This window comes from Ambystoma mexicanum, chromosome 1p, assembly GCF_040938575.1.
Source record: "Ambystoma mexicanum isolate Mex_15411 chromosome 1p, UKY_AmexF1_1, whole genome shotgun sequence".
Taxonomy (NCBI): domain Eukaryota; kingdom Metazoa; phylum Chordata; class Amphibia; order Caudata; family Ambystomatidae; genus Ambystoma; species Ambystoma mexicanum.
Window position 1 is genome coordinate 232,254,311 of NC_090921.1, and position 26,895 is coordinate 232,281,205.

The 26,895-nt window shown below is 50.3% G+C and overlaps 32 non-coding genes across 32 annotated transcripts; all 32 read right to left on the reverse strand.

Annotated features, from left to right (window-relative positions):
- Positions 1-967: 967 nt before the first annotated feature.
- Positions 968-1,038, reverse strand: TRNAV-GAC (transfer RNA valine (anticodon GAC)). Its single transcript has one exon. It is a non-coding gene; the product is annotated as a tRNA-Val (tRNA).
- A 555-nt stretch (positions 1,039-1,593) lies between these two features.
- Positions 1,594-1,664, reverse strand: TRNAG-CCC (transfer RNA glycine (anticodon CCC)). The gene has a single exon. It is a non-coding gene; the product is annotated as a tRNA-Gly (tRNA).
- A 350-nt stretch (positions 1,665-2,014) lies between these two features.
- On the reverse strand, positions 2,015-2,085 carry TRNAG-GCC (transfer RNA glycine (anticodon GCC)). Its single transcript has one exon. It is a non-coding gene; the product is annotated as a tRNA-Gly (tRNA).
- Positions 2,086-3,061: 976 nt separating this feature from the next.
- TRNAG-GCC (transfer RNA glycine (anticodon GCC)) lies at positions 3,062-3,132 on the reverse strand. The gene has a single exon. It is a non-coding gene; the product is annotated as a tRNA-Gly (tRNA).
- A 555-nt stretch (positions 3,133-3,687) lies between these two features.
- TRNAG-CCC (transfer RNA glycine (anticodon CCC)) lies at positions 3,688-3,758 on the reverse strand. The gene has a single exon. It is a non-coding gene; the product is annotated as a tRNA-Gly (tRNA).
- A 341-nt stretch (positions 3,759-4,099) lies between these two features.
- On the reverse strand, positions 4,100-4,170 carry TRNAG-GCC (transfer RNA glycine (anticodon GCC)). The gene has a single exon. It is a non-coding gene; the product is annotated as a tRNA-Gly (tRNA).
- A 945-nt stretch (positions 4,171-5,115) lies between these two features.
- TRNAG-GCC (transfer RNA glycine (anticodon GCC)) lies at positions 5,116-5,186 on the reverse strand. The gene has a single exon. It is a non-coding gene; the product is annotated as a tRNA-Gly (tRNA).
- A 565-nt stretch (positions 5,187-5,751) lies between these two features.
- On the reverse strand, positions 5,752-5,822 carry TRNAG-CCC (transfer RNA glycine (anticodon CCC)). Its single transcript has one exon. It is a non-coding gene; the product is annotated as a tRNA-Gly (tRNA).
- A 350-nt stretch (positions 5,823-6,172) lies between these two features.
- TRNAG-GCC (transfer RNA glycine (anticodon GCC)) lies at positions 6,173-6,243 on the reverse strand. The gene has a single exon. It is a non-coding gene; the product is annotated as a tRNA-Gly (tRNA).
- Positions 6,244-6,798: 555 nt separating this feature from the next.
- On the reverse strand, positions 6,799-6,869 carry TRNAG-CCC (transfer RNA glycine (anticodon CCC)). The gene has a single exon. It is a non-coding gene; the product is annotated as a tRNA-Gly (tRNA).
- A 350-nt stretch (positions 6,870-7,219) lies between these two features.
- TRNAG-GCC (transfer RNA glycine (anticodon GCC)) lies at positions 7,220-7,290 on the reverse strand. Its single transcript has one exon. It is a non-coding gene; the product is annotated as a tRNA-Gly (tRNA).
- A 995-nt stretch (positions 7,291-8,285) lies between these two features.
- On the reverse strand, positions 8,286-8,356 carry TRNAG-GCC (transfer RNA glycine (anticodon GCC)). The gene has a single exon. It is a non-coding gene; the product is annotated as a tRNA-Gly (tRNA).
- A 555-nt stretch (positions 8,357-8,911) lies between these two features.
- On the reverse strand, positions 8,912-8,982 carry TRNAG-CCC (transfer RNA glycine (anticodon CCC)). The gene has a single exon. It is a non-coding gene; the product is annotated as a tRNA-Gly (tRNA).
- A 350-nt stretch (positions 8,983-9,332) lies between these two features.
- TRNAG-GCC (transfer RNA glycine (anticodon GCC)) lies at positions 9,333-9,403 on the reverse strand. The gene has a single exon. It is a non-coding gene; the product is annotated as a tRNA-Gly (tRNA).
- Positions 9,404-9,958: 555 nt separating this feature from the next.
- Positions 9,959-10,029, reverse strand: TRNAG-CCC (transfer RNA glycine (anticodon CCC)). The gene has a single exon. It is a non-coding gene; the product is annotated as a tRNA-Gly (tRNA).
- A 984-nt stretch (positions 10,030-11,013) lies between these two features.
- TRNAG-CCC (transfer RNA glycine (anticodon CCC)) lies at positions 11,014-11,084 on the reverse strand. The gene has a single exon. It is a non-coding gene; the product is annotated as a tRNA-Gly (tRNA).
- Positions 11,085-12,060: 976 nt separating this feature from the next.
- Positions 12,061-12,131, reverse strand: TRNAG-CCC (transfer RNA glycine (anticodon CCC)). Its single transcript has one exon. It is a non-coding gene; the product is annotated as a tRNA-Gly (tRNA).
- Positions 12,132-12,481: 350 nt separating this feature from the next.
- On the reverse strand, positions 12,482-12,552 carry TRNAG-GCC (transfer RNA glycine (anticodon GCC)). The gene has a single exon. It is a non-coding gene; the product is annotated as a tRNA-Gly (tRNA).
- Positions 12,553-13,107: 555 nt separating this feature from the next.
- TRNAG-CCC (transfer RNA glycine (anticodon CCC)) lies at positions 13,108-13,178 on the reverse strand. Its single transcript has one exon. It is a non-coding gene; the product is annotated as a tRNA-Gly (tRNA).
- A 350-nt stretch (positions 13,179-13,528) lies between these two features.
- Positions 13,529-13,599, reverse strand: TRNAG-GCC (transfer RNA glycine (anticodon GCC)). Its single transcript has one exon. It is a non-coding gene; the product is annotated as a tRNA-Gly (tRNA).
- A 555-nt stretch (positions 13,600-14,154) lies between these two features.
- Positions 14,155-14,225, reverse strand: TRNAG-CCC (transfer RNA glycine (anticodon CCC)). Its single transcript has one exon. It is a non-coding gene; the product is annotated as a tRNA-Gly (tRNA).
- Positions 14,226-15,200: 975 nt separating this feature from the next.
- On the reverse strand, positions 15,201-15,271 carry TRNAG-CCC (transfer RNA glycine (anticodon CCC)). Its single transcript has one exon. It is a non-coding gene; the product is annotated as a tRNA-Gly (tRNA).
- A 967-nt stretch (positions 15,272-16,238) lies between these two features.
- Positions 16,239-16,309, reverse strand: TRNAG-CCC (transfer RNA glycine (anticodon CCC)). Its single transcript has one exon. It is a non-coding gene; the product is annotated as a tRNA-Gly (tRNA).
- A 350-nt stretch (positions 16,310-16,659) lies between these two features.
- TRNAG-GCC (transfer RNA glycine (anticodon GCC)) lies at positions 16,660-16,730 on the reverse strand. Its single transcript has one exon. It is a non-coding gene; the product is annotated as a tRNA-Gly (tRNA).
- Positions 16,731-17,716: 986 nt separating this feature from the next.
- TRNAS-GCU (transfer RNA serine (anticodon GCU)) lies at positions 17,717-17,787 on the reverse strand. Its single transcript has one exon. It is a non-coding gene; the product is annotated as a tRNA-Ser (tRNA).
- Positions 17,788-18,342: 555 nt separating this feature from the next.
- Positions 18,343-18,413, reverse strand: TRNAG-CCC (transfer RNA glycine (anticodon CCC)). Its single transcript has one exon. It is a non-coding gene; the product is annotated as a tRNA-Gly (tRNA).
- A 350-nt stretch (positions 18,414-18,763) lies between these two features.
- TRNAG-GCC (transfer RNA glycine (anticodon GCC)) lies at positions 18,764-18,834 on the reverse strand. The gene has a single exon. It is a non-coding gene; the product is annotated as a tRNA-Gly (tRNA).
- A 555-nt stretch (positions 18,835-19,389) lies between these two features.
- On the reverse strand, positions 19,390-19,460 carry TRNAG-CCC (transfer RNA glycine (anticodon CCC)). Its single transcript has one exon. It is a non-coding gene; the product is annotated as a tRNA-Gly (tRNA).
- Positions 19,461-19,810: 350 nt separating this feature from the next.
- On the reverse strand, positions 19,811-19,881 carry TRNAG-GCC (transfer RNA glycine (anticodon GCC)). Its single transcript has one exon. It is a non-coding gene; the product is annotated as a tRNA-Gly (tRNA).
- A 565-nt stretch (positions 19,882-20,446) lies between these two features.
- Positions 20,447-20,517, reverse strand: TRNAG-CCC (transfer RNA glycine (anticodon CCC)). Its single transcript has one exon. It is a non-coding gene; the product is annotated as a tRNA-Gly (tRNA).
- Positions 20,518-20,867: 350 nt separating this feature from the next.
- Positions 20,868-20,938, reverse strand: TRNAG-GCC (transfer RNA glycine (anticodon GCC)). Its single transcript has one exon. It is a non-coding gene; the product is annotated as a tRNA-Gly (tRNA).
- A 555-nt stretch (positions 20,939-21,493) lies between these two features.
- On the reverse strand, positions 21,494-21,564 carry TRNAG-CCC (transfer RNA glycine (anticodon CCC)). The gene has a single exon. It is a non-coding gene; the product is annotated as a tRNA-Gly (tRNA).
- Positions 21,565-26,895: the final 5,331 nt, after the last annotated feature.

Here is a 26,895-nt window from a genome sequence, read left to right on the forward strand (position 1 = left end):
CGCTACAGTGCTCTGGACCATTGCAGCCCAGAGCAGCTGATTTAACAGAGCACTGCAGTGACATGAGGATGGCGCCAGCTCCGGTAGGTGAATGGGAGCTGCGCTGCCCTGGCAGTCCTTCTCACTCACTTGGCCACGAACGGCCACGAACGGCCAGGTTCTATAGACAGGAAAAGTGGACAGAGGCAAGCACACTGGTAGATGAGGGTGGCCTTTGTATGGGTCGCTACTCTGAGTGCAGTTCCCTGAGCACCGTGCCTCAGGAAAGCCAGACTTCTACTGCAGGACTCAGTGGATATCTTTGCAGCCACACGAGGCTGACACCCTTTCAATCTGGGCTTCTGGGGTCTTCTGGGAATTATTTGCATAATAGAAGGTTTCCCGCCTTAAGTTGAAACTGCAGTTCCATCTTCTGCTAAAAGAGGGCAGCAGAGTGCTTTCTTTGCGCAGAAAACAGAGAAGCAATGCAATCATCTTATCTACCGTTTCCATTTTTCTTTTCCCATGCCTTTTAAAATATCAAGAGACACGTCTACAAAAGTGCCATGCATTGGCCGGGAATCGAACCCGGGCCTCCCAATTGGGAAGCGAGAATTCTACCACTGAACTACCAATGCTTGACAAGCAGCATTACTGCGGTAGAGCGCTTGATTTAACACACCTGCCAGTGCCATGCGAATGGTCACTCGTAAACTCTTGACTTCTGCTGAAAGCCTCATTGAAGGCCTTTGCAGACGTGTGAGACTGGCACCTACTCGAGCTGGGCCTCTATGAGCTGTTTGCATAATCTGAGATTGCCCTGCTTCCAGTCAAGGCGCAGCGGCCCCTTCTACTAAAAGGGATCAGCAGAGTGATCGCTAGTAGCAGAAATAAGGCAAGCAAGGCAATCAAGGCTTGTTTTTTTGTTTGATCTCTTCCTTTTCACGATGCTTCAAAGTCAACGAAAGGTACATGTGCAAAACGCTCATGCATTGGCCGGGAATCGAACCCGGGCCTCCCGCGTGTCAGGCGAGAATTCTACCACTGAACCACCAATGCCTTACATGCTGCACACTGGCGCTACAGTGCTCTGGACCATTGCAGCCCAGAGCAGCTGATTTAACAGAGCACTGCAGTGACATGAGGATGGCGCCAGCTCCGGTGGGTGAATGGGAGCTGCGCTGCCCTGGCAGTCCTTCTCACTCACTTGGCCACGAACGGCCAGGTTCTATAGACAGGAAAAGTGGACAGAGGCAAGCACACTGGTAGATGAGGGTGGCCTTTGTATGGGTCGCTACTCTGAGTGCAGTTCCCTGAGCACCGTGCCTCAGGAAAGCCAGACTTCTACTGCAGGACTCAGGGGATATCTTTGCAGCCACACGAGGCTGACACCCTTTCAATCTGGGCTTCTGGGGTCTTCTGGGAATTATTTGCATAATAGAAGGTTTCCCGCCTTAAGTTGAAACTGCAGTTCCATCTTCTGCTAAAAGAGGGCAGCAGAGTGCTTTCTTTGCGCAGAAAACAGACAAGCAATGCAATCATCTTATCTACCGTTTCCATTTTTCTTTTCCCATGCCTTTTAAAATATCAAGAGTCACGTCTACAAAAGTGCCATGCATTGGCCGGGAATCGAACCCGGGCCTCCCGCTTGGGAAGCGAGAATTCTACCACTGAACTACCAATGCCTGACAAGCAGCATTACTGCGGTAGAGCGCTTGATTTAACACACCTGCCAGTTCCATGCGAATGGTCACTCGTAAACTCTTGACTTCTGCTGAAAGCCTCATTGAAGGCCTTTGCAGACGTGTGAGACTGGCACCTACTCGGGCTGGGCCTCTATGAGCTGTTTGCATAATCTGAGATTGCCCTGCTTCCAGTCAAGGCGCAGCGGCCCCTTCTACTAAAAGGGATCAGCAGAGTGATCGCTAGTAGCAGAAATAAGGCAAGCAAGGTAATCAAGGCTTGTTTTTTTGTTCGGTCTCTTCCTTTTCACGATGCTTCAAAGTCAACGAAAGGTACATGTGCAAAACGCTCATGCATTGGCCGGGAATCGAACCCGGGCCTCCCGCGTGGCAGGCGAGAATTCTACCACTGAACCACCAATGCCTTACATGCTGCACACTGGCGCTACAGTGCTCTGGACCATTGCAGCCCAGAGCAGCTGATTTAACAGAGCACTGCAGTGACATGAGGATGGCGCCAGCTCCGGTGGGTGAATGGGAGCTGCGCTGCCCTGGCAGTCCTTCTCACTCACTTGGCCACGAACGGCCAGGTTCTATAGACAGGAAAAGTGGACAGAGGCAAGCACACTGGTAGATGAGGGTGGCCTTTGTATGGGTCGCTACTCTGAGTGCAGTTCCCTGAGCACCGTGCCTCAGGAAAGCCAGACTTCTACCGCAGGACTCAGGGGATATCTTTGCAGCCACACGAGGCTGACACCCTTTCAATCTGGGCTTCTGGGGTCTTCTGGGAATTATTTGCATAATAGAAGGTTTCCCGCCTTAAGTTGAAACTGCAGTTCCATCTTCTGCTAAAAGAGGGCAGCAGAGTGCTTTCTTTGCGCAGAAAACAGACAAGAAATGCAATCATCTTATCTACCGTTTCCATTTTTCTTTTCCCATGCCTTTTAAAATATCAAGAGACACGTCTACAAAAGTGCCATGCATTGGCCGCGAATCGAACCCGGGCCTCCCGCTTGGGAAGCGAGAATTCTACCACTGAACTACCAATGCCTGACAAGCAGCATTACTGCGGTAGAGCGCTTGATTTAACACACCTGCCAGTTCCATGCGAATGGTCACTCGTAAACTCTTGACTTCTGCTGAAAGCCTCATTGAAGGCCTTTGCAGACGTGTGAGACTGGCACCTACTCGGGCTGGGCCTCTATGAGCGTTTTGCATAATCTGAGATTGCCCTGCTTCCAGTCAAGGCGCAGCGGCCCCTTCTACTAAAAGGGATCAGCAGAGTGATCGCTAGTAGCAGAAATAAGGCAAGCAAGGCAATCAAGGCTTGTTTTTTTGTTCGGTCTCTTCCTTTTCACGATGCTTCAAAGTCAACGAAAGGTACATGTGCAAAACGCTCATGCATTGGCCGGGAATCGAACCCGGGCCTCCCGCGTGGCAGGCGAGAATTCTACCACTGAACCACCAATGCCTTTCATGCTGCACACTCGCGCTACAGTGCTCTGGACCATTGCAGCCCAGAGCAGCTGATTTAACAGAGCACTGCAGTGACATGAGGATGGCGCCAGCTCCGGTGGGTGAATGGGAGCTGCGCTGCCCTGGCAGTCCTTCTCACTCACTTGGCCACGAACGGCCAGGTTCTATAGACAGGAAAAGTGGACAGAGGCAAGCACACTGGTAGATGAGGGTGGCCTTTGTATGGGTCGCTACTCTGGATGCAGTTCCCTGAGCACCGTGCCTCAGGAAAGCCAGACTTCTACCGCAGGACTCAGGGGATATCTTTGCAGCCACACGAGGCTGACACCCTTTCAATCTGGGCTTCTGGGGTCTTCTGGGAATTATTTGCATAATAGAAGGTTTCCCGCCTTAAGTTGAAACTGCAGTTCCATCTTCTGCTAAAAGAGGGCAGCAGAGTGCTTTCTTTGCGCAGAAAACAGACAAGAAATGCAATCATCTTATCTACCGTTTCCATTTTTCTTTTCCCATGCCTTTTAAAATATCAAGAGACACGTCTACAAAAGTGCCATGCATTGGCCGGGAATCGAACCCGGGCCTCCCGCTTGGGAAGCGAGAATTCTACCACTGAACTACCAATGCCTGACAAGCAGCATTACTGCGGTAGAGCGCTTGATTTAACACACCTGCCAGTTCCATGCGAATGGTCACTCGTAAACTCTTGACTTCTGCTGAAAGCCTCATTGAAGGCCTTTGCAGACGTGTGAGACTGGCACCTACTCGGGCTGGGCCTCTATGAGCGTTTTGCATAATCTGAGATTGCCCTGCTTCCAGTCAAGGCGCAGCGGCCCCTTCTACTAAAAGGGATCAGCAGAGTGATCGCTAGTAGCAGAAATAAGGCAAGCAAGGCTTGTTTTTTTGTTCGGTCTCTTCCTTTTCACGATGCTTCAAAGTCAACGAAAGGTACATGTGCAAAACGCTCATGCATTGGCCGGGAATCGAACCCGGGCCTCCCGCGTGGCAGGCGAGAATTCTACCACTGAACCACCAATGCCTTACATGCTGCACACTGGCGCTACAGTGCTCTGGACCATTGCAGCCCAGAGCAGCTGATTTAACAGAGCACTGCAGTGACATGAGGATGGCGCCAGCTCCGGTGGGTGAATGGGAGCTGCGCTGCCCTGGCAGTCCTTCTCACTCACTTGGCCACGAACGGCCAGGTTCTATAGACAGGAAAAGTGGACAGAGGCAAGCACACTGGTAGATGAGGGTGGCCTTTGTATGGGTCGCTACTCTGAGTGCAGTTCCCTGAGCACCGTGCCTCAGGAAAGCCAGACTTCTACTGCAGGACTCAGGGGATATCTTTGCAGCCACACGAGGCTGACACCCTTTCAATCTGGGCTTCTGGGGTCTTCTGGGAATTATTTGCATAATAGAAGGTTTCCCGCCTTAAGTTGAAACTGCAGTTCCATCTTCTGCTAAAAGAGGGCAGCAGAGTGCTTTCTTTGCGCAGAAAACAGACAAGCAATGCAATCATCTTATCTACCGTTTCCATTTTTCTTTTCCCATGCCTTTTAAAATATCAAGAGACACGTCTACAAAAGTGCCATGCATTGGCCGGGAATCGAACCCGGGCCTCCCGCTTCCGCCTGACAAGCAGCATTACTGCGGTAGAGCGCTTGATTTAACACACCTGCCAGTTCCATGCGAATGGTCACTCGTAAACTCTTGACTTCTGCTGAAAGCCTCATTGAAGGCCTTTGCAGACGTGTGAGACTGGCACCTACTCGGGCTGGGCCTCTATGAGCTGTTTGCATAATCTGAGATTGCCCTGCTTCCAGTCAAGGCGCAGCGGCCCCTTCTACTAAAAGGGATCAGCAGAGTGATCGCTAGTAGCAGAAATAAGGCAAGCAAGGCAATCAAGGCTTGTTTTTTTGTTCGGTCTCTTCCTTTTCACGATGCTTCAAAGTCAACGAAAGGTACATGTGCAAAACGCTCATGCATTGGCCGGGAATCGAACCCGGGCCTCCCGCGTGGCAGGCGAGAATTCTACCACTGAACCACCAATGCCTTACATACTGCACACTGGCGCTACAGTGCTCTGGACCATTGCAGCCCAGAGCAGCTGATTTAACAGAGCACTGCAGTGACATGAGGATGGCGCCAGCTCCGGTGGGTGAATGGGAGCTGCGCTGCCCTGGCAGTCCTTCTCACTCACTTGGCCACGAACGGCCACGAACGGCCAGGTTCTATAGACAGGAAAAGTGGACAGAGGCAAGCACACTGGTAGATGAGGGTGGCCTTTGTATGGGTCGCTACTCTGAGTGCAGTTCCCTGAGCACCGTGCCTCAGGAAAGCCAGACTTCTACTGCAGGACTCAGGGGATATCTTTGCAGCCACACGAGGCTGACACCCTTTCAATCTGGGCTTCTGGGGTCTTCTGGGAATTATTTGCATAATAGAAGGTTTCCCGCCTTAAGTTGAAACTGCAGTTCCATCTTCTGCTAAAAGAGGGCAGCAGAGTGCTTTCTTTGCGCAGAAAACAGACAAGCAATGCAATCATCTTATCTACCGTTTCCATTTTTCTTTTCCCATGCCTTTTAAAATATCAAGAGACACGTCTACAAAAGTGCCATGCATTGGCCGGGAATCGAACCCGGGCCTCCCGCTTGGGAAGCGAGAATTCTACCACTGAACTACCAATGCTTGACAAGCAGCATTACTGCGGTAGAGCGCTTGATTTAACACACCTGCCAGTTCCATGCGAATGGTCACTCGTAAACTCTTGACTTCTGCTGAAAGCCTCATTGAAGGCCTTTGCAGACGTGTGAGACTGGCACCTACTCGGGCTGGGCCTCTATGAGCTGTTTGCATAATCTGAGATTGCCCTGCTTCCAGTCAAGGCGCAGCGGCCCCTTCTACTAAAAGGGATCAGCAGAGTGATCGCTAGTAGCAGAAATAAGGCAAGCAAGGCAATCAAGGCTTGTTTTTTTGTTTGATCTCTTCCTTTTCACGATGCTTCAAAGTCAACGAAAGGTACATGTGCAAAACGCTCATGCATTGGCCGGGAATCGAACCCGGGCCTCCCGCGTGGCAGGCGAGAATTCTACCACTGAACCACCAATGCCTTACATGCTGCACACTGGCGCTACAGTGCTCTGGACCATTGCAGCCCAGAGCAGCTGATTTAACAGAGCACTGCAGTGACATGAGGATGGCGCCAGCTCCGGTGGGTGAATGGGAGCTGCGCTGCCCTGGCAGTCCTTCTCACTCACTTGGCCACGAACGGCCAGGTTCTATAGACAGGAAAAGTGGACAGAGGCAAGCACACTGGTAGATGAGGGTGGCCTTTGTATGGGTCGCTACTCTGAGTGCAGTTCCCTGAGCACCGTGCCTCAGGAAAGCCAGACTTCTACTGCAGGACTCAGGGGATATCTTTGCAGCCACACGAGGCTGACACCCTTTCAATCTGGGCTTCTGGGGTCTTCTGGGAATTATTTGCATAATAGAAGGTTTCCCGCCTTAAGTTGAAACTGCAGTTCCATCTTCTGCTAAAAGAGGGCAGCAGAGTGCTTTCTTTGCGCAGAAAACAGACAAGCAATGCAATCATCTTATCTACCGTTTCCATTTTTCTTTTCCCATGCCTTTTAAAATATCAAGAGACACGTCTACAAAAGTGCCATGCATTGGCCGGGAATCGAACCCGGGCCTCCCGCTTGGGAAGCGAGAATTCTACCACTGAACTACCAATGCCTGACAAGCAGCATTACTGCGGTAGAGCGCTTGATTTAACACACCTGCCAGTTCCATGCGAATGGTCACTTGTAAACTCTTCACTTCTGCTGAAAGCCTCATTGAAGGCCTTTGCATACGTGTGAGACTGGCACCTACTCGGGCTGGGCCTCTATGAGCTGTTTGCATAATCTGAGATTGCCCTGCTTCCAGTCAAGGCGCAGCGGCCCCTTCTACTAAAAGGGATCAGCAGAGTGATCGCTAGTAGCAGAAATAAGGCAAGCAAGGCAATCAAGGCTTGTTTTTTTGTTCGGTCTCTTCCTTTTCACGATGCTTCAAAGTCAACGAAAGGTACATGTGCAAAACGCTCATGCATTGGCCGGGAATCGAACCCGGGCCTCCCGCGTGGCAGGCGAGAATTCTACCACTGAACCACCAATGCCTTACATGCTGCACACTGGCGCTACAGTGCTCTGGACCATTGCAGCCCAGAGCAGCTGATTTAACAGAGCACTGCAGTGACATGAGGATGGCGCCAGCTCCGGTGGGTGAATGGGAGCTGCGCTGCCCTGGCAGTCCTTCTCACTCACTTGGCCACGAACGGCCACGAACGGCCAGGTTCTATAGACAGGAAAAGTGGACAGAGGCAAGCACACTGGTAGATGAGGGTGGCCTTTGTATGGGTCGCTACTCTGAGTGCAGTTCCCTGAGCACCGTGCCTCAGGAAAGCCAGACTTCTACTGCAGGACTCAGTGGATATCTTTGCAGCCACACGAGGCTGACACCCTTTCAATCTGGGCTTCTGGGGTCTTCTGGGAATTATTTGCATAATAGAAGGTTTCCCGCCTTAAGTTGAAACTGCAGTTCCATCTTCTGCTAAAAGAGGGCAGCAGAGTGCTTTCTTTGCGCAGAAAACAGAGAAGCAATGCAATCATCTTATCTACCGTTTCCATTTTTCTTTTCCCATGCCTTTTAAAATATCAAGAGACACGTCTACAAAAGTGCCATGCATTGGCCGGGAATCGAACCCGGGCCTCCCGCTTGGGAAGCGAGAATGCTACCACTGAACTACCAATGCTTGACAAGCAGCATTACTGCGGTAGAGCGCTTGATTTAACACACCTGCCAGTTCCATGCGAATGGTCACTCGTAAACTCTTGACTTCTGCTGAAAGCCTCATTGAAGGCCTTTGCAGACGTGTGAGACTGGCACCTACTCGAGCTGGGCCTCTATGAGCTGTTTGCATAATCTGAGATTGCCCTGCTTCCAGTCAAGGCGCAGCGGCCCCTTCTACTAAAAGGGATCAGCAGAGTGATCGCTAGTAGCAGAAATAAGGCAAGCAAGGCAAGCAAGGCAATCAAGGCTTGTTTTTTTGTTTGATCTCTTCCTTTTCACGATGCTTCAAAGTCAACGAAAGGTACATGTGCAAAACGCTCATGCATTGGCCGGGAATCGAACCCGGGCCTCCCGCGTGGCAGGCGAGAATTCTACCACTGAACCACCAATGCCTTACATGCTGCACACTGGCGCTACAGTGCTCTGGACCATTGCAGCCCAGAGCAGCTGATTTAACAGAGCACTGCAGTGACATGAGGATGGCGCCAGCTCCGGTGGGTGAATGGGAGCTGCGCTGCCCTGGCAGTCCTTCTCACTCACTTGGCCACGAACGGCCAGGTTCTATAGACAGGAAAAGTGGACAGAGGCAAGCACACTGGTAGATGAGGGTGGCCTTTGTATGGGTCGCTACTCTGAGTGCAGTTCCCTGAGCACCGTGCCTCAGGAAAGCCAGACTTCTACTGCAGGACTCAGGGGATATCTTTGCAGCCACACGAGGCTGACACCCTTTCAATCTGGGCTTCTGGGGTCTTCTGGGAATTATTTGCATAATAGAAGGTTTCCCGCCTTAAGTTGAAACTGCAGTTCCATCTTCTGCTAAAAGAGGGCAGCAGAGTGCTTTCTTTGCGCAGAAAACAGACAAGCAATGCAATCATCTTATCTACCGTTTCCATTTTTCTTTTCCCATGCCTTTTAAAATATTAAGAGACACGTCTACAAAAGTGCCATGCATTGGCCGGGAATCGAACCCGGGCCTCCCGCTTGGGAAGCGAGAATTCTACCACTGAACTACCAATGCTTGACAAGCAGCATTACTGCGGTAGAGCGCTTGATTTAACACACCTGCCAGTTCCATGCGAATGGTCACTCGTAAACTCTTGACTTCTGCTGAAAGCCTCATTGAAGGCCTTTGCAGACGTGTGAGACTGGCACCTACTCGGGCTGGGCCTCTATGAGCTGTTTGCATAATCTGAGATTGCCCTGCTTCCAGTCAAGGCGCAGCGGCCCCTTCTACTAAAAGGGATCAGCAGAGTGATCGCTAGTAGCAGAAATAAGGCAAGCAAGGCAATCAAGGCTTGTTTTTTTGTTTGATCTCTTCCTTTTCACGATGCTTCAAAGTCAACGAAAGGTACATGTGCAAAACGCTCATGCATTGGCCGGGAATCGAACCCGGGCCTCCCGCGTGGCAGGCGAGAATTCTACCACTGAACCACCAATGCCTTACATGCTGCACACTGGCGCTACAGTGCTCTGGACCATTGCAGCCCAGAGCAGCTGATTTAACAGAGCACTGCAGTGACATGAGGATGGCGCCAGCTCCGGTGGGTGAATGGGAGCTGCGCTGCCCTGGCAGTCCTTCTCACTCACTTGGCCACGAACGGCCAGGTTCTATAGACAGGAAAAGTGGACAGAGGCAAGCACACTGGTAGATGAGGGTGGCCTTTGTATGGGTCGCTACTCTGAGTGCAGTTCCCTGAGCACCGTGCCTCAGGAAAGCCAGACTTCTACTGCAGGACTCAGGGGATATCTTTGCAGCCACACGAGGCTGACACCCTTTCAATCTGGGCTTCTGGGGTCTTCTGGGAATTATTTGCATAATAGAAGGTTTCCCGCCTTAAGTTGAAACTGCAGTTCCATCTTCTGCTAAAAGAGGGCAGCAGAGTGCTTTCTTTGCGCAGAAAACAGACAAGCAATGCAATCATCTTATCTACCGTTTCCATTTTTCTTTTCCCATGCCTTTTAAAATATCAAGAGACACGTCTACAAAAGTGCCATGCATTGGCCGGGAATCGAACCCGGGCCTCCCGCTTGGGAAGCGAGAATTCTACCACTGAACTACCAATGCCTGACAAGCAGCATTACTGCGGTAGAGCGCTTGATTTAACACACCTGCCAGTTCCATGCGAATGGTCACTCGTAAACTCTTGACTTCTGCTGAAAGCCTCATTGAAGGCCTTTGCAGACGTGTGAGACTGGCACCTACTCGAGCTGGGCCTCTATGAGCTGTTTGCATAATCTGAGATTGCCCTGCTTCCAGTCAAGGCGCAGCGGCCCCTTCTACTAAAAGGGATCAGCAGAGTGATCGCTAGTAGCAGAAATAAGGCAAGCAAGGCAAGCAAGGCAATCAAGGCTTGTTTTTTTGTTTGATCTCTTCCTTTTCACGATGCTTCAAAGTCAACGAAAGGTACATGTGCAAAACGCTCATGCATTGGCCGGGAATCGAACCCGGCCTCCCGCGTGGCAGGCGAGAATTCTACCACTGAACCACCAATGCCTTACATGCTGCACACTGGCGCTACAGTGCTCTGGACCATTGCAGCCCAGAGCAGCTGATTTAACAGAGCACTGCAGTGACATGAGGATGGCGCCAGCTCCGGTGGGTGAATGGGAGCTGCGCTGCCCTGGCAGTCCTTCTCACTCACTTGGCCACGAACGGCCAGGTTCTATAGACAGGAAAAGTGGACAGAGGCAAGCACACTGGTAGATGAGGGTGGCCTTTGTATGGGTCGCTACTCTGAGTGCAGTTCCCTGAGCACCGTGCCTCAGGAAAGCCAGACTTCTACTGCAGGACTCAGGGGATATCTTTGCAGCCACACGAGGCTGACACCCTTTCAATCTGGGCTTCTGGGGTCTTCTGGGAATTATTTGCATAATAGAAGGTTTCCCGCCTTAAGTTGAAACTGCAGTTCCATCTTCTGCTAAAAGAGGGCAGCAGAGTGCTTTCTTTGCGCAGAAAACAGACAAGCAATGCAATCATCTTATCTACCATTTCCATTTTTCTTTTCCCATGCCTTTTAAAATATCAAGAGACACGTCTACAAAAGTGCCATGCATTGGCCGGGAATCGAACCCGGGCCTCCCGCTTGGGAAGCGAGAATTCTACCACTGAACTACCAATGCTTGACAAGCAGCATTACTGCGGTAGAGCGCTTGATTTAACACACCTGCCAGTTCCATGCGAATGGTCACTCGTAAACTCTTGACTTCTGCTGAAAGCCTCATTGAAGGCCTTTGCAGACGTGTGAGACTGGCACCTACTCGAGCTGGGCCTCTATGAGCTGTTTGCATAATCTGAGATTGCCCTGCTTCCAGTCAAGGCGCAGCGGCCCCTTCTACTAAAAGGGATCAGCAGAGTGATCGCTAGTAGCAGAAATAAGGCAAGCAAGGCAATCAAGGCTTGTTTTTTTGTTTGATCTCTTCCTTTTCACGATGCTTCAAAGTCAACGAAAGGTACATGTGCAAAACGCTCATGCATTGGCCGGGAATCAAACCCGGGCCTCCCGCGTGGCAGGCGAGAATTCTACCACTGAACCACCAATGCCGTACATGCTGCACACTGGCGCTAGAGTGCTCTGGACCATTGCAGCCCAGAGCAGCTGATTTAACAGAGCACTGCAGTGACATGAGGATGGCGCCAGCTCCGGTGGGTGAATGGGAGCTGCGCTGCCCTGGCAGTCCTTCTCACTCACTTGGCCACGAACGGCCAGGTTCTATAGACAGGAAAAGTGGACAGAGGCAAGCACACTGGTAGATGAGGGTGGCCTTTGTATGGGTCGCTACTCTGAGTGCAGTTCCCTGAGCACCGTGCCTCAGGAAAGCCAGACTTCTACTGCAGGACTCAGGGGATATCTTTGCAGCCACACGAGGCTGACACCCTTTCAATCTGGGCTTCTGGGGTCTTCTGGGAATTATTTGCATAATAGAAGGTTTCCCGCCTTAAGTTGAAACTGCAGTTCCATCTTCTGCTAAAAGAGGGCAGCAGAGTGTTTTCTTTGCGCAGAAAACAGACAAGCAATGCAATCATCTTATCTACCGTTTCCATTTTTCTTTTCCCATGCCTTTTAAAATATCAAGAGACACGTCTACAAAAGTGCCATGCATTGGCCGGGAATCGAACCCGGGCCTCCCGCTTGGGAAGCGAGAATTCTACCACTGAACTACCAATGCTTGACAAGCAGCATTACTGCGGTAGAGCGCTTGATTTAACACACCTGCCAGTTCCATGCGAATGGTCACTCGTAAACTCTTGACTTCTGCTGAAAGCCTCATTGAAGGCCTTTGCTGACGTGTGAGACTGGCACCTACTCGAGCTGGGCCTCTATGAGCTGTTTGCATAATCTGAGATTGCCCTGCTTCCAGTCAAGGCGCAGCGGCCCCTTCTACTAAAAGGGATCAGCAGAGTGATCGCTAGTAGCAGAAATAAGGCAAGCAAGGCAATCAAGGCTTGTTTTTTTGTTTGATCTCTTCCTTTTCACGATGCTTCAAAGTCAACGAAAGGTACATGTGCAAAACGCTCATGCATTGGCCGGGAATCGAACCCGGGCCTCCCGCGTGGCAGGCGAGAATTCTACCACTGAACCACCAATGCCTTACATGCTGCACACTGGCGCTACAGTGCTCTGGACCATTGCAGCCCAGAGCAGCTGATTTAACAGAGCACTGCAGTGACATGAGGATGGCGCCAGCTCCGGTGGGTGAATGGGAGCTGCGCTGCCCTGGCAGTCCTTCTCACTCACTTGGCCACGAACGGCCAGGTTCTATAGACAGGAAAAGTGGACAGAGGCAAGCACACTGGTAGATGAGGGTGGCCTTTGTATGGGTCGCTACTCTGAGTGCAGTTCCCTGAGCACCGTGCCTCAGGAAAGCCAGACTTCTACTGCAGGACTCAGGGGATATCTTTGCAGCCACACGAGGCTGACACCCTTTCAATCTGGGCTTCTGGGGTCTTCTGGGAATTATTTGCATAATAGAAGGTTTCCCGCCTTAAGTTGAAACTGCAGTTCCATCTTCTGCTAAAAGAGGGCAGCAGAGTGCTTTCTTTGCGCAGAAAACAGACAAGCAATGCAATCATCTTATCTACCGTTTCCATTTTTCTTTTCCCATGCCTTTTAAAATATCAAGAGACACGTCTACAAAAGTGCCATGCATTGGCCGGGAATCGAACCCGGGCCTCCCGCTTGGGAAGCGAGAATTCTACCACTGAACTACCAATGCTTGACAAGCAGCATTACTGCGGTAGAGCGCTTGATTTAACACACCTGCCAGTTCCATGCGAATGGTCACTCGTAAACTCTTGACTTCTGCTGAAAGCCTCATTGAAGGCCTTTGCAGACGTGTGAGACTGGCACCTACTCGGGCTGGGCCTCTATGAGCTGTTTGCATAATCTGAGATTGCCCTGCTTCCAGTCAAGGCGCAGCGGCCCCTTCTACTAAAAGGGATCAGCAGAGTGATCGCTAGTAGCAGAAATAAGGCAAGCAAGGCAATCAAGGCTTGTTTTTTTGTTTGATCTCTTCCTTTTCACGATGCTTCAAAGTCAACGAAAGGTACATGTGCAAAACGCTCATGCATTGGCCGGGAATCGAACCCGGGCCTCCCGCGTGGCAGGCGAGAATTCTACCACTGAACCACCAATGCCTTACATGCTGCACACTGGCGCTACAGTGCTCTGGACCATTGCAGCCCAGAGCAGCTGATTTAACAGAGCACTGCAGTGACATGAGGATGGCGCCAGCTCCGGTGGGTGAATGGGAGCTGCGCTGCCCTGGCAGTCCTTCTCACTCACTTGGCCACGAACGGCCAGGTTCTATAGACAGGAAAAGTGGACAGAGGCAAGCACACTGGTAGATGAGGGTGGCCTTTGTATGGGTCGCTACTCTGAGTGCAGTTCCCTGAGCACCGTGCCTCAGGAAAGCCAGACTTCTACTGCAGGACTCAGGGGATATCTTTGCAGCCACACGAGGCTGACACCCTTTCAATCTGGGCTTCTGGGGTCTTCTGGGAATTATTTGCATAATAGAAGGTTTCCCGCCTTAAGTTGAAACTGCAGTTCCATCTTCTGCTAAAAGAGGGCAGCAGAGTGCTTTCTTTGCGCAGAAAACAGACAAGCAATGCAATCATCTTATCTACCGTTTCCATTTTTCTTTTCCCATGCCTTTTAAAATATCAAGAGACACGTCTACAAAAGTGCCATGCATTGGCCGGGAATCGAACCCAGGCCTCCCGCTTGGGAAGCGAGAATTCTACCACTGAACTACCAATGCTTGACAAGCAGCATTACTGCGGTAGAGCGCTTGATTTAACACACCTGCCAGTTCCATGCGAATGGTCACTCGTAAACTCTTGACTTCTGCTGAAAGCCTCATTGAAGGCCTTTGCAGACGTGTGAGACTGGCACCTACTCGAGCTGGGCCTCTATGAGCTGTTTGCATAATCTGAGATTGCCCTGCTTCCAGTCAAGGCGCAGCGGCCCCTTCTACTAAAAGGGATCAGCAGAGTGATCGCTAGTAGCAGAAATAAGGCAAGCAAGGCAATCAAGGCTTGTTTTTTTGTTTGATCTCTTCCTTTTCACGATGCTTCAAAGTCAACGAAAGGTACATGTGCAAAACGCTCATGCATTGGCCGGGAATCGAACCCGGCCTCCCGCGTGGCAGGCGAGAATTCTACCACTGAACCACCAATGCCTTACATGCTGCACACTGGCGCTACAGTGCTCTGGACCATTGCAGCCCAGAGCAGCTGATTTAACAGAGCACTGCAGTGACATGAGGATGGCGCCAGCTCCGGTGGGTGAATGGGAGCTGCGCTGCCCTGGCAGTCCTTCTCACTCACTTGGCCACGAACGGCCAGGTTCTATAGACAGGAAAAGTGGACAGAGGCAAGCACACTGGTAGATGAGGGTGGCCTTTGTATGGGTCGCTACTCTGAGTGCAGTTCCCTGAGCACCGTGCCTCAGGAAAGCCAGACTTCTACTGCAGGACTCAGGGGATATCTTTGCAGCCACACGAGGCTGACACCCTTTCAATCTGGGCTTCTGGGGTCTTCTGGGAATTATTTGCATAATAGAAGGTTTCCCGCCTTAAGTTGAAACTGCAGTTCCATCTTCTGCTAAAAGAGGGCAGCAGAGTGCTTTCTTTGCTCAGAAAACAGACAAGAAATGCAATCATCTTATCTACCGTTTCCATTTTTCTTTTCCCATGCCTTTTAAAATATCAAGAGACACGTCTACAAAAGTGCCATGCATTGGCCGGGAATCGAACCCGGGCCTCCCGCTTGGGAAGCGAGAATTCTACCACTGAACTACCAATGCCTGACAAGCCGCATTACTGCGGTAGAGCGCTTGATTTAACACACCTGCCAGTTCCATGCGAATGGTCACTCGTAAACTCTTGACTTCTGCTGAAAGCCTCATTGAAGGCCTTTGCAGACGTGTGAGACTGGCACCTACTCGGGCTGGGCCTCTATGAGCGTTTTGCATAATCTGAGATTGCCCTGCTTCCAGTCAAGGCGCAGCGGCCCCTTCTACTAAAAGGGATCAGCAGAGTGATCGCTAGTAGCAGAAATAAGGCAAGCAAGGCTTGTTTTTTTGTTCGGTCTCTTCCTTTTCACGATGCTTCAAAGTCAACGAAAGGTACATGTGCAAAACGCTCATGCATTGGCCAGGAATCGAACCCGGGCCTCCCGCGTGGCAGGCGAGAATTCTACCACTGAACCACCAATGCCTTACATACTGCACACTGGCGCTACAGTGCTCTGGACCATTGCAGCCCAGAGCAGCTGATTTAACAGAGCACTGCAGTGACATGAGGATGGCGCCAGCTCCGGTGGGTGAATGGGAGCTGCGCTGCCCTGGCAGTCCTTCTCACTCACTTGGCCACGAACGGCCAGGTTCTATAGACAGGAAAAGTGGACAGAGGCAAGCACACTGGTAGATGAGGGTGGCCTTTGTATGGGTCGCTACTCTGAGTGCAGTTCCCTGAGCACCGTGCCTCAGGAAAGCCAGACTTCTACTGCAGGACTCAGGGGATATCTTTGCAGCCACACGAGGCTGACACCCTTTCAATCTGGGCTTCTGGGGTCTTCTGGGAATTATTTGCATAATAGAAGGTTTCCCGCCTTAAGTTGAAACTGCAGTTCCATCTTCTGCTAAAAGAGGGCAGCAGAGTGCTTTCTTTGCGCAGAAAACAGACAAGCAATGCAATCATCTTATCTACCGTTTCCATTTTTCTTTTCCCATGCCTTTTAAAATATCAAGAGACACGTCTACAAAAGTGCCATGCATTGGCCGGGAATCGAACCCGGGCCTCCCGCTTGGGAAGCGAGAATTCTACCACTGAACTACCAATGCCTGACAAGCAGCATTACTGCGGTAGAGCACTTGATTTAACACACCTGCCAGTTCCATGCGAATGGTCACTTGTAAACTCTTGACTTCTGCTGAAAGCCTCATTGAAGGCCTTTGCAGACGTGTGAGACTGGCACCTACTCGGGCTGGGCCTCTATGAGCTGTTTGCATAATCTGAGATTGCCCTGCTTCCAGTCAAGGCGCAGCGGCCCCTTCTACTAAAAGGGATCAGCAGAGTGATCGCTAGTAGCAGAAATAAGGCAAGCAAGGCAATCAAGGCTTGTTTTTTTGTTCGGTCTCTTCCTTTTCACGATGCTTCAAAGTCAACGAAAGGTACATGTGCAAAACGCTCATGCATTGGCCGGGAATCGAACCCGGGCCTCCCGCGTGGCAGGCGAGAATTCTACCACTGAACCACCAATGCCTTACATGCTGCACACTGGCGCTACAGTGCTCTGGACCATTGCAGCCCAGAGCAGCTGATTTAACAGAGCACTGCAGTGACATGAGGATGGCGCCAGCTCCGGTGGGTGAATGGGAGCTGCGCTGCCCTGGCAGTCCTTCTCACTCACTTGGCCACGAACGGCCACGAACGGCCAGGTTCTATAGACAGGAAAAGTGGACAGAGGCAAGCACACTGGTAGATGAGGGTGGCCTTTGTATGGGTCGCTACTCTGAGTGCAGTTCCCTGAGCACCGTGCCTCAGGAAAGCCAGACTTCTACTGCAGGACTCAGGGGATATCTTTGCAGCCACACGAGGCTGACACCCTTTCAATCTGGGCTTCTGGGGTCTTCTGGGAATTATTTGCATAATAGAAGGTTTCCCGCCTTAAGTTGAAACTGCAGTTCCATCTTCTGCTAAAAGAGGGCAGCAGAGTGCTTTCTTTGCGCAGAAAACAGACAAGCAATGCAATCATCTTATCTACCGTTTCCATTTTTCTTTTCCCATGCCTTTTAAAATATCAAGAGACACGTCTACAAAAGTGCCATGCATTGGCTGGGAATCGAACCCGGGCCTCCCGCTTGGGAAGCGAGAATTCTACCACTGAACTACCAATGCTTGACAAGCAGCTTTACTGCGGTAGAGCGCTTGATTTAACACACCTGCCAGTTCCATGCGAATGGTCACTCGTAAACTCTTGACTTCTGCTGAAAGCCTCATTGAAGGCCTTTGCAGACGTGTGAGACTGGCACCTACTCGAGCTGGGCCTCTATGAGCTGTTTGCATAATCTGAGATTGCCCTGCTTCCAGTCAAGGCGCAGCGGCCCCTTCTACTAAAAGGGATCAGCAGAGTGATCGCTAGTAGCAGAAATAAGGCAAGCAAGGCAATCAAGGCTTGTTTTTTTGTTTGATCTCTTCCTTTTCACGATGCTTCAAAGTCAACGAAAGGTACATGTGCAAAACGCTCATGCATTGGCCGGGAATCGAACCCGGGCCTCCCGCGTAGCAGGCGAGAATTCTACCACTGAACCACCAATGCCTTACATGCTGCACACTGGCGCTACAGTGCTCTGGACCATTGCAGCCCAGAGCAGCTGATTTAACAGAGCACTGCAGTGACATGAGGATGGCGCCAGCTCCGGTGGGTGAATGGGAGCTGCGCTGCCCTGGCAGTCCTTCTCACTCACTTGGCCACGAACGGCCAGGTTCTATAGACAGGAAAAGTGGACAGAGGCAAGCACACTGGTAGATGAGGGTGGCCTTTGTATGGGTCGCTACTCTGAGTGCAGTTCCCTGAGCACCGTGCCTCAGGAAAGCCAGACTTCTACTGCAGGACTCAGGGGATATCTTTGCAGCCACACGAGGCTGACACCCTTTCAATCTGGGCTTCTGGGGTCTTCTGGGAATTATTTGCATAATAGAAGGTTTCCCGCCTTAAGTTGAAACTGCAGTTCCATCTTCTGCTAAAAGAGGGCAGCAGAGTGCTTTCTTTGCGCAGAAAACAGACAAGCAATGCAATCATCTTATCTACCGTTTCCATTTTTCTTTTCCCATGCCTTTTAAAATATCAAGAGACACGTCTACAAAAGTGCCATGCATTGGCCGGGAATCGAACCCGGGCCTCCCGCTTGGGAAGCGAGAATTCTACCACTGAACTACCAATGCCTGACAAGCAGCATTACTGCGGTAGAGCGCTTGATTTAACACACCTGCCAGTTCCATGCGAATGGTCACTTGTAAACTCTTGACTTCTGCTGAAAGCCTCATTGAAGGCCTTTGCAGACGTGTGAGACTGGCACCTACTCGGGCTGGGCCTCTATGAGCGTTTTGCATAATCTGAGATTGCCCTGCTTCCAGTCAAGGCGCAGCGGCCCCTTCTACTAAAAGGGATCATTAGAGTGATCGCTAGTAGCAGAAATAAGGCAAGCAAGGCAATCAAGGCTTGTTTTTTTGTTCGGTCTCTTCCTTTTCACGATGCTTCAAAGTCAACGAAAGGTACATGTGCAAAACGCTCATGCATTGGCCGGGAATCGAACCCGGGCCTCCCGCGTGGCAGGCGAGAATTCTACCACTGAACCACCAATGCCTTTCATGCTGCACACTGGCGCTACAGTGCTCTGGACCATTGCAGCCCAGAGCAGCTGATTTAACAGAGCACTGCAGTGACATGAGGATGGCGCCAGCTCCGGTGGGTGAATGGGAGCTGCGCTGCCCTGGCAGTCCTTCTCACTCACTTGGCCACGAACGGCCAGGTTCTATAGACAGGAAAAGTGGACAGAGGCAAGCACACTGGTAGATGAGGGTGGCCTTTGTATGGGTCGCTACTCTGGATGCAGTTCCCTGAGCACCGTGCCTCAGGAAAGCCAGACTTCTACCGCAGGACTCAGGGGATATCTTTGCAGCCACACGAGGCTGACACCCTTTCAATCTGGGCTTCTGGGGTCTTCTGGGAATTATTTGCATAATAGAAGGTTTCCCGCCTTAAGTTGAAACTGCAGTTCCATCTTCTGCTAAAAGAGGGCAGCAGAGTGCTTTCTTTGCGCAGAAAACAGACAAGCAATGCAATCATCTTATCTACCGTTTCCATTTTTCTTTTCCCATGCCTTTTAAAATATCAAGAGACACGTCTACAAAAGTGCCATGCATTGGCCGGGAATCGAACCCGGGCCTCCCGCTTGGGAAGCGAGAATTCTACCACTGAACTACCAATGCCTGACAAGCAGCATTACTGCGGTAGAGCGCTTGATTTAACACACCTGCCAGTTCCATGCGAATGGTCACTTGTAAACTCTTGACTTCTGCTGAAAGCCTCATTGAAGGCCTTTGCAGACGTGTGAGACTGGCACCTACTCGGGCTGGGCCTCTATGAGCTGTTTGCATAATCTGAGATTGCCCTGCTTCCAGTCAAGGCGCAGCGGCCCCTTCTACTAAAAGGGATCAGCAGAGTGATCGCTAGTAGCAGAAATAAGGCAAGCAAGGCAATCAAGGCTTGTTTTTTTGTTCGGTCTCTTCCTTTTCACGATGCTTCAAAGTCAACGAAAGGTACATGTGCAAAACGCTCATGCATTGGCCGGGAATCGAACCCGGGCCTCCCGCGTGGCAGGCGAGAATTCTACCACTGAACCACCAATGCCTTACATGCTGCACACTGGCGCTACAGTGCTCTGGACCATTGCAGCCCAGAGCAGCTGATTTAACAGAGCACTGCAGTGACATGAGGATGGCGCCAGCTCCGGTGGGTGAATGGGAGCTGCGCTGCCCTGGCAGTCCTTCTCACTCACTTGGCCACGAACGGCCACGAACGGCCAGGTTCTATAGACAGGAAAAGTGGACAGAGGCAAGCACACTGGTAGATGAGGGTGGCCTTTGTATGGGTCGCTACTCTGAGTGCAGTTCCCTGAGCACCGTGCCTCAGGAAAGCCAGACTTCTACCGCAGGACTCAGGGGATATCTTTGCAGCCACACGAGGCTGACACCCTTTCAATCTGGGCTTCTGGGGTCTTCTGGGAATTATTTGCATAATAGAAGGTTTCCCGCCTTAAGTTGAAACTGCAGTTCCATCTTCTGCTAAAAGAGGGCAGCAGAGTGCTTTCTTTGCGCAGAAAACAGACAAGAAATGCAATCATCTTATCTACCGTTTCCATTTTTCTTTTCCCATGCCTTTTAAAATATCAAGAGACACGTCTACAAAAGTGCCATGCATTGGCCGGGAATCGAACCCGTGCCTCCCGCTTGGGAAGCGAGAATTCTACCACTGAACTACCAATGCCTGACAAGCAGCATTACTGCGGTAGAGCGCTTGATTTAACACACCTGCCAGTTCCATGCGAATGGTCACTCGTAAACTCTTGACTTCTGCTGAAAGCCTCATTGAAGGCCTTTGCAGACGTGTGAGACTGGCACCTACTCGGGCTGGGCCTCTATGAGCGTTTTGCATAATCTGAGATTGCCCTGCTTCCAGTCAAGGCGCAGCGGCCCCTTCTACTAAAAGGGATCAGCAGAGTGATCGCTAGTAGCAGAAATAAGGCAAGCAAGGCAATCAAGGCTTGTTTTTTTGTTCGGTCTCTTCCTTTTCACGATGCTTCAAAGTCAACGAAAGGTACATGTGCAAAACGCTCATGCATTGGCCGGGAATCGAACCCGGGCCTCCCGCGTGGCAGGCGAGAATTCTACCACTGAACCACCAATGCCTTTCATGCTGCACACTGGCGCTACAGTGCTCTGGACCATTGCAGCCCAGAGCAGCTGATTTAACAGAGCACTGCAGTGACATGAGGATGGCGCCAGCTCCGGTGGGTGAATGGGAGCTGCGCTGCCCTGGCAGTCCTTCTCACTCACTTGGCCACGAACGGCCAGGTTCTATAGACAGGAAAAGTGGACAGAGGCAAGCACACTGGTAGATGAGGGTGGCCTTTGTATGGGTCGCTACTCTGAGTGCAGTTCCCTGAGCACCGTGCCTCAGGAAAGTCAGACTTCTACTGCAGGACTCAGGGGATATCTTTGCAGCCACACGAGGCTGACACCCTTTCAATCTGGGCTTCTGGGGTCTTCTGGGAATTATTTGCATAATAGAAGGTTTCCCGCCTTAAGTTGAAACTGCAGTTCCATCTTCTGCTAAAAGAGGGCAGCAGAGTGCTTTCTTTGCGCAGAAAACAGACAAGCAATGCAATCATCTTATCTACCGTTTCAATTTTTCTTTTCCCATGCCTTTTAAAATATCAAGAGACACGTCTACAAAAGTGCCATGCATTGGCCGGGAATCGAACCCGGGCCTCCCGCTTGGGAAGCGAGAATTCTACCACTGAACTACCAATGCTTGACAAGCAGCATTACTGCGGTAGAGCGCTTGATTTAACACACCTGCCAGTTCCATGCGAATGGTCACTCGTAAACTCTTGACTTCTGCTGAAAGCCTCATTGAAGGCCTTTGCAGACGTGTGAGACTGGCACCTACTCGGGCTGGGCCTCTATGAGCTGTTTGCATAATTGTTAGGCAGAAACCTGTGCAGTTCCCTTGGGGAACACTGCAAAAGATTTAAGACTACAGGTAGAGCAGTAAACCCCTTTGGTAGCAGTCTGTACCACCCAGATTTACCTGGTAGCTGTGGCTGAGCAGTCAGACTTCTCTCAAGAAGAGTTAGGCAGTATGTAAAGTATACACAATATGTACCAAAACACAATAGCACAAGCAAACACTGACCAGAGCTTGGTTTCAAAAGTATATAGTTATTTATTTAAAATACACATAAGTTAAAAACACTCTAGCAAAAATATAGTAAAAGTACTTCAACACAGTTATAATGAAAGTAGATTCAATCCTTTCTCCTATCTAGACAACTCTAGGTAAAACACCACTTAATTAAAACAGAGGTGAGTGCTTAACGTTAGATGACACTCTAGTAGTTTCCAAGAAAGGGAGAGAAAAAGCAGAAATGGGTTAGACACACCACTCTAAGGTCCAGAGCACTTGCAATAGGCTTACAGAAGAATAAAGTCACAGGTGAGCAAAAGTCACTAGGCAGGGCCCACTCTTAGAGTAGCCGGAGCGAAAATGTGCCCAAGATCACACTGTTAGTTAGAGATTCAAAGTCTTGCAAAGAGTCAAAAAGAGGTTAGAGTGGCTCAGAAAGTTTAGCCAAAGTGTCCCAGGCACTCCCAGGTTCGAAAGCCGGGGACTAAATCTACCCCGTACAGTCGGTAGCAAGGGAAGCCAGGCAGAACACAGTACCTTAAGCGGAAAGGATCCTCCAGCGGTGGCAGTTGTTCCAGGCAGTGGCAGCAGGGCTCGACGTCGGTCAGGGGAGAAGAAGTTCTCGCTGAAGAGCAGAAGAAGAGGGTCGTTGCACTGCCCGGGAAGAAACCAGCCGCGGAGTCCTCCGGTTAAAGGGTTGGTGCCGACTTTCGCGGTATGGGGGTAAAGTGTGGTATTCCGGTTGCCGGGGTGCTTGGCACAGGCAAGGCGGCCACGAGATACCTCAAAGAACGGAAAGAAGGCGAAAACTGGTTGTCCCCACCAGTCAAGGGAAGGAGCCACTCCGTTAAGAGTTCTCCTCGGTCGTCGGGAAAAAGTGGTGAGACGGTTCAGCAGGGCTCCACCGGGTGGTGTCGTCGAAGCAGGTCGGCTCAGCTCTTCCCTCGTCGGATTCTTGGTCCTGTGGCGACTTCTGAAGTCCCAGTCCCCAAAGCCCTGCTTTTATGCAGCAAACCCCCATTCACCCAGCCTAGCTGTCACTCAACCATGCTAAGTGGTGAGCCGGGCGGCTCACCACTTGGGCCAATCAGGACGGAGTGCGACTTGAGTTACCAAGGTAACTCAGTCCAGGGTGCCTAAATCCCCCTCCACCCCTCCTAAGTACCCCAGACAGAGTGGCACCACTTTGGAGGGCTTCTGTGGAGAAGCCCGCCAAAAGTGGAACAAAGGGCTCCACTTTGGGTCAGAGTTACAGAGGCGAACACCAACGCCATTTTAGAATCAAGTTTTGGCAAAAAGTCCCAACCGGAGTTATAAAAATAAATATATAAACCGGTGGTATGTTTAAGGCTACCGTAAATAAATAATTAAATGTGTTAGCCTAAAACAATGGGAAATCCCATAGGGAAATATTCGCGGTCGAATATAAAAAGTAGTTTCCACTGCCACCAGCCAAAACTCGATCAGGGGGGACGGAGACGTGCCCCCTCGACTAACAGACCCTGGGGCAATCGAATTGCCCCAGCCAGTACGTCCACAATATGATGGTTTGTACTGGTTCTGTTCAGGATTCAAGACTAGCAAAGTCTTTGGTGACTTTACATGCCCTGAGAGACAGTAGTCAGTCCCAGGGTATGGAGTCTATGTTGGGGAGTCCCTAGGACACCCCTGGGTCACGGCACAGAGGGTGCTGTGTGACCCACATCACAAAAATACATGAGGCCCTATGGAGTAAAAGACCCCATAGCCCATTCAACACAAGGTTTAACCAAGAAAACACACTTCAACATGTCCAAGAGTGAGGGTAAAAGAGTCTCACTCTTGGCAGGAGAAAAAAATTAAACCCCAGAAATCCAGCAAAGCTGCTGGGGGACTCACTAGGTAGGGAAATTCAGCCTAAACAGAGAATTCTCCCTAACACTCGCCCCCCCCAGACTAAGGGACAGGAGGATTTAATCCACTCCTGGATGAACCTCATACCTCTAGTCGATGATATACATCCTAGAGAGTCCATCAGCATTTTGATGGTGACACCCTGACCTGTGCTTAAGGGAGAACTCAAAGGTTTTCTTTTGCAAGCTAAAGGACCTACAAACCCTTTGAGGAACATCAGTCTTTTTGTTATAGGGGATCTGGTTGACCAGTCCCTCAGAAGTTGGTACAACTTCTGAACCTATGTTAGGCTTTTTGAAGGGGTCCTTATAAAGGATTCCCTTAGATCTAGAGGGGCCTCCAAGGTTCCTCACCACCTCTCTTGTGGGAGCAGGTTGGGTCTTAGGCCTCTTGGTTGGAGGGGTTGGGGTTAGGCAATGTACCTGCTTCCCCTTCCTCTTAGATCTACCCTTACCTATTTTAGGAGTTCCCCCCCTAATATTAGGATTTGAGTTGGGGTCTTCAGTAGAAGGTCCAACAGTCTGAAGGTTTTTGGCCTTAGACTTTTCTTTTCTGGTTTTCCACCAGCACTGAGAATTACCAGTTCTCTCGGGTCCAGATAGGGGCCTAGTTGGTCTATCCACCTCTTCCTCAGAAGCAGGGGGAGTCAGAGACTCTGAGACTAGGGGAACAATGATGGAGCTTGGTTGGGGCGCCCATGTTCCTAGCATACTATCCTGAAATGTGCCTGGGTTAGAGGTCAACTTACTAACACCAGGGCTTGTAGTGGGGTTCTCAGTAGAGGGTCCCACAGGCTTAGAAGGGTCCTTCAAGGTAGCCTGTCTAGCCAATTTGGTTAAGTTCTGCTTCTCCATACTGGGAGGCCTGGGGGTATGTGACACTACTCCTAGAGTTCTTAGGTCATTCCCTAACAGGACCTTCCCAGGTACCTCAGTCTGAACACTGACAGGGATCCTCACTGTCATGTTGTTACACTGAATGAGGGCTGGTAGGATAGGAACCATTTGGACAGGGCCTCCAGACATCTTAGTGGGACTTTTGGGTGCTTTGGCCACATCCTCAGGTTGAAAGAAGCTTTCATCCACTACTGTTCTGCTGGCCCCAGTGTCTCTCCTGGCAGGAGTATCCTGGCCATTGACAAGAACACTGTCCACATAATACACCTTAGAGTTAACAGGTAGGGAGTTATACACAACCCTATTCTGGGGACTAACCAGACCCATAGGCTCTAAGTTTACAGTTGCTTGAAGACCCAAGGGTTCTTCAGCAAAGAGTTCAAAGTGGGCACTAGCCATCTGTACTTCATCCTCAGGAGTGAAGGCTAAGGAGACTGTGCTGATCCCTGCAGGTTTACCCTTGCACTTGGGATCTCCTTTGATATGGTCAGTACCCTGACAGACATAGCATTGTCCAAATGCTCTCTGGAAGGGTGGCTTGTTCTGACCTCCTTCTGGCTTGTGGCCAGAAGGTACACTAGCCTGATTCGGTTTACCCTGGGGCTTACCCTGGTTATTTGGTTGTTTGTGGCCCTCTTGGGTATGGGAGGTATTAGAATTCTCTTTGGAGTCCTTTTTAGGCTGTTTCTCCCCATCCTTCCTCTGAGTTACCCCAGAATCCTTGGGAGTGGCCCTGTTGGCAACCCACAAGTCAGCAGCCCTAGCTAGCTTCCTAGGATCCAATTCCTGTGAATCAGCCAAGTGCTGTCTGAGCTCAGGAGAGCAGGCATCATAAATTGACTCCAACATAAAGAGATTTCTCATCCCCTCATAAGTGTTCACCTTGTAACCCTTAATCCATCCCTCTAAGTTTTTCAAACATTCACTCACCCAGGTAGCCCAAGGGGTACCATCATGCTTTTTGAGGCTCCTAAACCTCTTAAGATACTGGGAAGGGGTCTTCCCAAACCTAGCTATCAAAGCTAGTTTCACACATTCATAGTCCTTCCTATCCTCCTCCCCCATCTCCATTACCACATCAGTTGCAACAGGGGGAAGCCTAGAGAACAACCAGGTGAGTAAGTCATTTCCTGTGATGTTCTGGAGCCCATGATTATATTCAAACAGAGACAACCAATCCAACACATCCAACTTAGGCTCATACATACCAACCAATTCTTTAGGCATCCGGGGTCTTTTAGGACTGGAACTTCTAGAGGAGCCAGAGAGAGAAACATTCTCAACAGATAATTTCTTCATTTCTAAGTCATACTTGAGCTCCATTTCCCTTAGCCTTAGTTCTTTGTCAGTTTGAGCATTAAGTTTCTTATACTCCAATTCTAGCTTCATTTTCTCCAGTTCAAAGTACTGAGGACTAAATGTGGGACCTGGTAAAGGTCCAGTAGGCACAGCAGGTAGAGCAGGCAGAGGCCTAGGGGGGACAGTTACAACAGCCTCACCCTCCTCTTCTGACTCTTCCTCAGAAACATCAACATTTTGCTCCATGTTAACTTCAACACTGTCATCTACAGTCGCTGGAGTGGTAGGTTCCTCTGAACCATCACCCAGACTTTGGTTAGCTAACAATCTTTCAATCAGCTCCATTTTCTTGCCCTTAGTCAGGAGATCCTTATGTTTACAGAGCACTCTTAAACAATCAGCAGTTTTGGCTGCAAGGGACTCTTGACTATAGCTTTCTATAACTGACATGTTAGAGGTTTTACTTTTTCAGTGCTAAGCTTTGTGGTTAGTTGCACTAAGGTATCTAAAGCACAATAAAATGTATACTCAATACAAATCCCACCGCTGTACACCAGTGTTAGGCAGAAACCTGTGCAGTTCCCTTGGGGAACACTGCAAAAGATTTAAGACTACAGGTAGAGCAGTAAACCCCTTTGGTAGCAGTCTGTACCACCCAGATTTACCTGGTAGCTGTGGCTGAGCAGTCAGACTTCTCTCAAGAAGAGTTAGGCAGTATGTAAAGTATACACAATATGTACCAAAACACAATAGCACAAGCAAACACTGACCAGAGCTTGGTTTCAAAAGTATATAGTTATTTATTTAAAATACACATAAGTTAAAAACACTCTAGCAAAAATATAGTAAAAGTACTTCAACACAGTTA